Consider the following 6,625-nt stretch of genomic DNA (forward strand, 5'->3'; position numbering starts at 1 on the left):
CCCCGCGAAGGAAGCTTCACTAAAATGCGTTACCTGCCGCCGTCACAAGCGGCCATATGACCACCCGACCCATAGTGCAACATGTCCGGCTCGCCTGTACGCGGAGCAGAAGGAGTGATCAATGACGGACCACTCAAATGAAATCCCTCACCCATCCACAGCATGACTCGCTCATAATAAGCATCATTCAACAACCCCTGCACCTCAGTCATTCCAGATTTATTATCAAAATGTAAGAGACTTAAAAACTAAAGTAAATACATTTAAAGAGGGTATTTATTGTGTGTCCAACCATCGATAATTGCTCTTAGCGAAACATGGCTCGACGACACCATATCGGCCAATGAGCTGTTCGGAAGTGAATATTCTGTGCATAGAACATCATCATCATCAGGGGCGCGACAACCCGGCGTAGGTCCTGGCCTCCTCCAACAGCTCCCTCCTCCTGTCCCTATCCAGTGTGGCCGCTTTCCAATTTGGTACCCCCAGAATACGGCATTCACTGGCAGCTCCATCCAACCAGCGAATCTTTGGCCTCCCTCTTCTTCTACGTCCTATTGGATTTCTAGACATCACTCTCTTTGCCGGTTCATTGTCATTCATACGATGCACATGACCTAGCCATCGCAGTCTCCCAATCTTAATTGATTGAACTGCGCTGCAATCTTCGTACAGCCCGTAGAACTCAGCATTATATCTTCTCCTCCAATTGGTGCCATCCCTGATCGGTTCATATATACGGCGGAGAATTTTTCTTTCAAAGATGTTCAGGGCTCGTTCATTTCGCAGAGTTAATGTCCAGGTTTCCGATGCGTAGGTGAGCACTGGCTTTACAAGTGTCTTGTAAAGAGTGCTTTTAGTTCGGTGAGTAGTATGCGGGACTTTATATATCTTAACAGGCCAAAGTAACATTTATTCGCAGACATGATTTTCTTGTTGATTTCTTCTGTGATATCATTATGTCGAGTTACAAGAGATCCAAGGTATACGAAACTGTCGACCGTATCAAACTTGTATGCACCAATATCTAACTTTGGTGCGACTTCTCGTGGTGTGACATAGACAGGCATGTATTTAGTTTTTGCCTCGTTTATTTGTAAACCCATTCATTTGGCAGAGGCTTCTAGTGCTGTGAATGCCTTTTTCAGTGCCAATTCTGATATGGCAATGATGTAGATATCATCGACATACGCCAGCAGCGGCACATGCTTAGTAAATATCGTGCCGCTGCCACGGGCATTAATCTTTGCATCCCGTATCGCCTTTTCTAGCGCAATATTGAAAAGAAGACATGCCAGAGCGTCACCTTGCCTGAGGCCATTCAGTGATATAAATAGCTCGGATATTTCCGCTTGAAGCTTCACTCGGCATTGTACTGGTGTCATTGTCATATCTACAAATTTAATTATTTTCGTTGGAATTTCAAATTATCGCATTGCTTCGTATAACCAGTATCGATTAATGCTATCATAAGCCGCCTTAAAATTGATGAACAGGTGATACGTGTTAATATTGAATTCAGTGCTCTTTTCTAGAATCTGTCTTAGAGTGAATATTTGAGTAACACATGATCTCCCTCGTCGAAAGCCTCCTTGGTAGTGTCCCAGTATTCCTTCTACAATGGATTCCAGCCGCTGGAATATCCGAATCGACAACAGTTTATATGCAGAGTTAAGGAGTGTCACCCCTCTGTGGTTACTACATTCTAGTTGGTCTCCTTTCTTGTGCAGGGGACAAATCAGCCCATCCTTTCACTCCTCTGGCATCTTTTCTGAAGTCCATACTTGGTGGATTAGGCTAGGCTATGAAAATGTTTGAGCAGGCTTTCTCTCCCACATTTTATTAATTCACTCTGTAGGTTATCTATTCCAGGCGATTTGTTTGTTTTTAACTTTGACATGGCACCTTTTACCTCATTTAATGCGGTGGTTCTTCGTTATCATCCATGCCACTTTGTACTGATTCCTGGTCATGAGTATTAATGTTAGTGTTGCCGGCATCATTATGGGGGGTATTTAAATGTTGATCAAAGAAACCCACCCACCGGGCAAGAATACGGTGCTTTTCTGTGAGTATCATGCCATCGTCATCCTTGCACATTGTGATGCGAGGCTTGAAACCCTTCCTAGCATTATTTATCTTTCTATAGAACAGTCGACTTTCTTGGGCTTTGTAGTGTTCTTGGAGTAGGATCATTTCCTTTTTTAAATAATCACGTTTCTTTTTCTCTGTGCATAGAACAGACCGTCGAAATGGTAGACGAGGTGGGGGCGTTTTGCTGGCAATTAGAAATGTGGTAGCATTATCCACACAAACTTTATATACACTCAGATCAAATTTGAGTGAATATGATTTTTATTTTAATTTGTTGAAAGTTAATTTTAACTTTTGTTCACTGTACTTGGCCGCTGTATACTTCCCTCCCGGCAGCTCAGCGACTACACACAGTGACTTTTTTCACATAATGGAACATTTGGTACTGCCGGAAAAAAAAAACTAATTTTTTGGGAGATTTTATTTTGTATTTCACTGGTATAATTGAATCTGATTATACCAGCTTTAATAATTTATTTAATTTAAAACAATTTTCTTCTGTGAAAAATAGTCTCGGTCGGACGCTTGATTTGGTGCTATCTAACGTTGGTTACACGGTGGTCAGCGCGTGTGATGAGCCTCTCGTTCTTTAAGATGTCTATCATCCCTCTATTTGCACAACTGTATCTTTTAAGCATGTATCGCACATAGATGATTCGTCGATTCCACCACCAAATAGGCATAATCCGCAATGGAATTTTTTCAAATGGAATTTTTTTAGCGTTGTAGTAATTCTCTTAGTACTATTATAGATTGGACCTCTTTATATGAACAAATTGATGTAAACACGGCATTAGATATTTTCTATGACAAATTTTATAACAGTCTGGACTTCTGTTTCCCTCGGCGGCTCGTTCATCTACCGAAGTACTCATATCCTAAGTGGTTTTAATCTGAGGTCAAAGGCATATTATCACGCACTGTGGAGAAAACATAGACGGACTGCAGATTATAGTATATTTTCCTGTCTCAGAAACTCATTGAAGTGTGACATCACTTCGGCTCACAAATCATATCTAAGGTCGATTGGTCGAAATATTGTCTCAGATCCTAATTGTTTTTGGAAATATAGTCATTCGCTTAGCTCCAGTAGTACTACAAAAGACAATGCCATGATGACGTTGAATAATGATCCTATAGAGAACCATGTTATATCTGATGCATTTGCTAAGCATTTTGAATCACTTTATAGCCCAATAGAACCGCTACTTGACCCCAATTCTGTTGGCCCTTCGTCTGCAACGCAAGATCTTCAAATCTCAGCATTTGACGACAAAGATATGGAATATGGGTTTTCAAATTTGTCTCCCAAAAGTTCATTTGGACCAGATAGCTTGACACCTTATGTTGTTAAGGGCTGTTACGAACATATATCCTTTCCATTTAAACATATATTTAATTTAATCATAGCATCCAGCACTTTTCCTGATGCATGGAAAATAACCCGTCTGAGGCCGCTTCATAAAAAGGGATCTAGATCAGAGATCTCTAATTATAGGCCAATAGCAGTTCTTTCGGCTCCATGTAAATTATTTGAATCGATATTACATATACATATCAACCGTCAAATAGACCCTCGCCTTTCTTATTCGCAGCATGGTTTTCGACTTAGGCGGTGCACAGTAACAAATCTTATAGTGTATAATAATTTTATTTCAAATTCTATGGATAAGTCAATTCAAGTTGATTCTGTGTACACAGATATTTCCAAGGCATTTGATCGTGTTAATCACGATATTTTATTACGAAAGCTTTGTACATTTGGCGCGTCATATAGTATAATATGTTTTTTTGCTTCTTATTTGAAAAATCACCGTCAATTTGTCGATTACCATGGAAATGAATCGCGGATTTTTAGAAGAAACTCTGGTGTTCCTCAACGTTCAAATCTTGGTCCAATTTCGTTTTTAATTTTTTTTGATGATATTGTCAAAGTTATAACCAATTCTTCTTGTTTGCTATTCGCAGATGATCTTAAACTTTTTTTAAACTATTGAAACTCCATTATGGTGTGCCATGATGCAGTCTGATCTAGATACTATCTCGCAATGCTCTATCTTGAATAAACTTGAATTCGCTACCTCCAAATGTAATATTATTTCATTATAATATTGAGTAGGGTAACGGAGATAAAAGATTTGGGTGTATTGTATGATGCAAAGTTCACTTTCAATCAGCATATTCTTAACATCAGTACTAGATCTAGCAAAATGCTTGGTTTTGTTATGAGGGTTTCAAAATCATTCGAAAACGTCCGAGTGCTACGTACATTATACGTATCATTTGTATTGAATATTCTTGAATATGCTAGCATTATTTGGAGTCCCAATAGGTCCATCCACACAATTGAGTTGGATCGAGTCCACAATAGATTTCACAAGAACATACGGGTTCTTTCCTTATGACATGATAATAAAATGAATTTCCCGACTCGTTTTCTTCTGGGTATGCTATCAATTGAATCCCTGACCACCCGAAGAGTGATTGCTCTTTTAAAGCATTTATTTAACTTCTTCGTGGGTTGATTTACAATCCGTATAGGTATACTGGCAAATATTATATTTCATGTTCCCACCAATATCACTCGTAACTCTACGGTCTTCAAGATACCTCGTCGCAGGACAGATGTTATGTTTCATGATGATGTGTATCGTGCGATTAACTTATTTGATGGCACCATAAAGGTTGATTTATTTTTTATTAACTATATAATGTTTGTGAAGGTGTTAAATAGGTTAAATTTATAATTGTTTATAATATTATCATGTTTCTTTAATATTTACATAAAAACATGCTGTCTTTTCTACTTTCTTGTTATATTAGTTGTTATTTGTAATTCAGATATTTTTATAATTTTGTATTTATTATGTATTATGGCGCATTGGCCAATCGCTGTAATGCCGTAATACTCTTTTCCTAAATAAATAATGAATGTCATTAACCAGCACTAATATTTTTTACTTTGAAAAACATCTTATATTTTGGGTTCAAAATAATATTAGTACGGTTCTGGCACATGACATTGGAGCAGTGTTGCCAATCGTACTATAATTATAGTATTTGTACTATAATTTTGGTCCGCGTACTATGTACGATATAAAATAGGTATAGTACGCCCAAAATACTATAATTTTGAAAATCGTACTATAATTTAATATAAAAGTACTATAATTTTGCATTTGCCATTTCGCAATCGAGTGGTCTTCGAAAATTTGGAAATCTGCAGCCCGCGGCGAAATATTTTTCCTAAAAAAACAAGCCGACTATGAAAAATTGGGAACCTGCGGCCCGCGACGAAATATTTTTCCTAAAAAAAACAAGCCGACCATGAAAAATTGGAAACCTGCGGCCCGCGACTAAATATTTTTCCTAAAAAAAACAAGCCGAAAAATTGGGAAAATTTTCATTTTCAACAGATGACAACGCGTACTATATTTTATCCCCAAATACTATAATTTTGGAGGCTCTGTACTATAATTCCACTTTCAAAATATGGCAACACTGCATTGGAGAGTAAACATTTTGACGTTTGACATAATTGTTATTGTAACTTGTAACAGACGGTTAAGGAAACCTATCAATGTATAATTTATAATATGCATATATTGTTCCGAAATGCTGTTACTCCTTTGTATTCTTCCATTAATAAACAGTTTTTTAACCGAATAACATCTGAAATCTTTGTAAAATACAATACTCAACATACAACAATTATCCGCCATGTTTTTTTTACATCACAAAAGCAAGCGATAGTGAAGTAACAGCTTACAGTAATACCAACAGACTTTTTTCTGTTTTGTAGCTCGTACGTGTTCGTTCACTCTCCACATTCTAATCTCTTATAAGGTAAATTGTCAGATTTTCTCAGATAAAAGCTCCATGAATCTAGCAATTTCCAAAAAACATAATATAAAATGAACATTGTTTAAAACACGAGAACAAAGATCAATGCGTATCGATAGGTAGGTACCTACCTAACTACTGAAAGAAGTCATACCTTCAAGTAAAAAAATAAATAACCAATTCAAAGCGAATACCAAAGAGATTGGACTGGACTCCTTCGTATTTTTATTTTCTCCATACAAAGAAAAAAAAAAGTTATGTATAAACTGTCCAGTGTTGCCAACGGTACTATAATTATAGTATTTGTACTATAATTTTGGTCCGCGTACTATGTACGATATAAAACAGGTATAGTACGCCCAAAATACTATAATTTTGAATATTGGAAAAAATATGTAAAACGTATTATAATTTCGATATTTTCGTTCGATAAATTAGCGCAAAGTACTATAATTTCGCAATATAAGAAGATTTGGAAAACTTGGAAAAAAATGCTCGAAAAACGTAAAAAAACCCTTGACTTTGGTTCAAAATGAAATTTCATGAATTCCTTTGGTAAGCATTTTTGGATGGATGAGGTACCTAAATAAAAAGGGGTCTCGGAGTTTCTCAAATTATCGGTAATTTTTTTCTGAGAAACAAACCTTTATATTTTTAACAGATGACAATGCCTACTATATTTTTTCCC

Source organism: Rhyacophila brunnea, unplaced genomic scaffold (genome assembly GCF_057557595.1).
Source record: "Rhyacophila brunnea isolate RB1 unplaced genomic scaffold, BYU_Rbru_1.0 scaffold_14, whole genome shotgun sequence".
Lineage (NCBI taxonomy): Eukaryota > Metazoa > Arthropoda > Insecta > Trichoptera > Rhyacophilidae > Rhyacophila > Rhyacophila brunnea.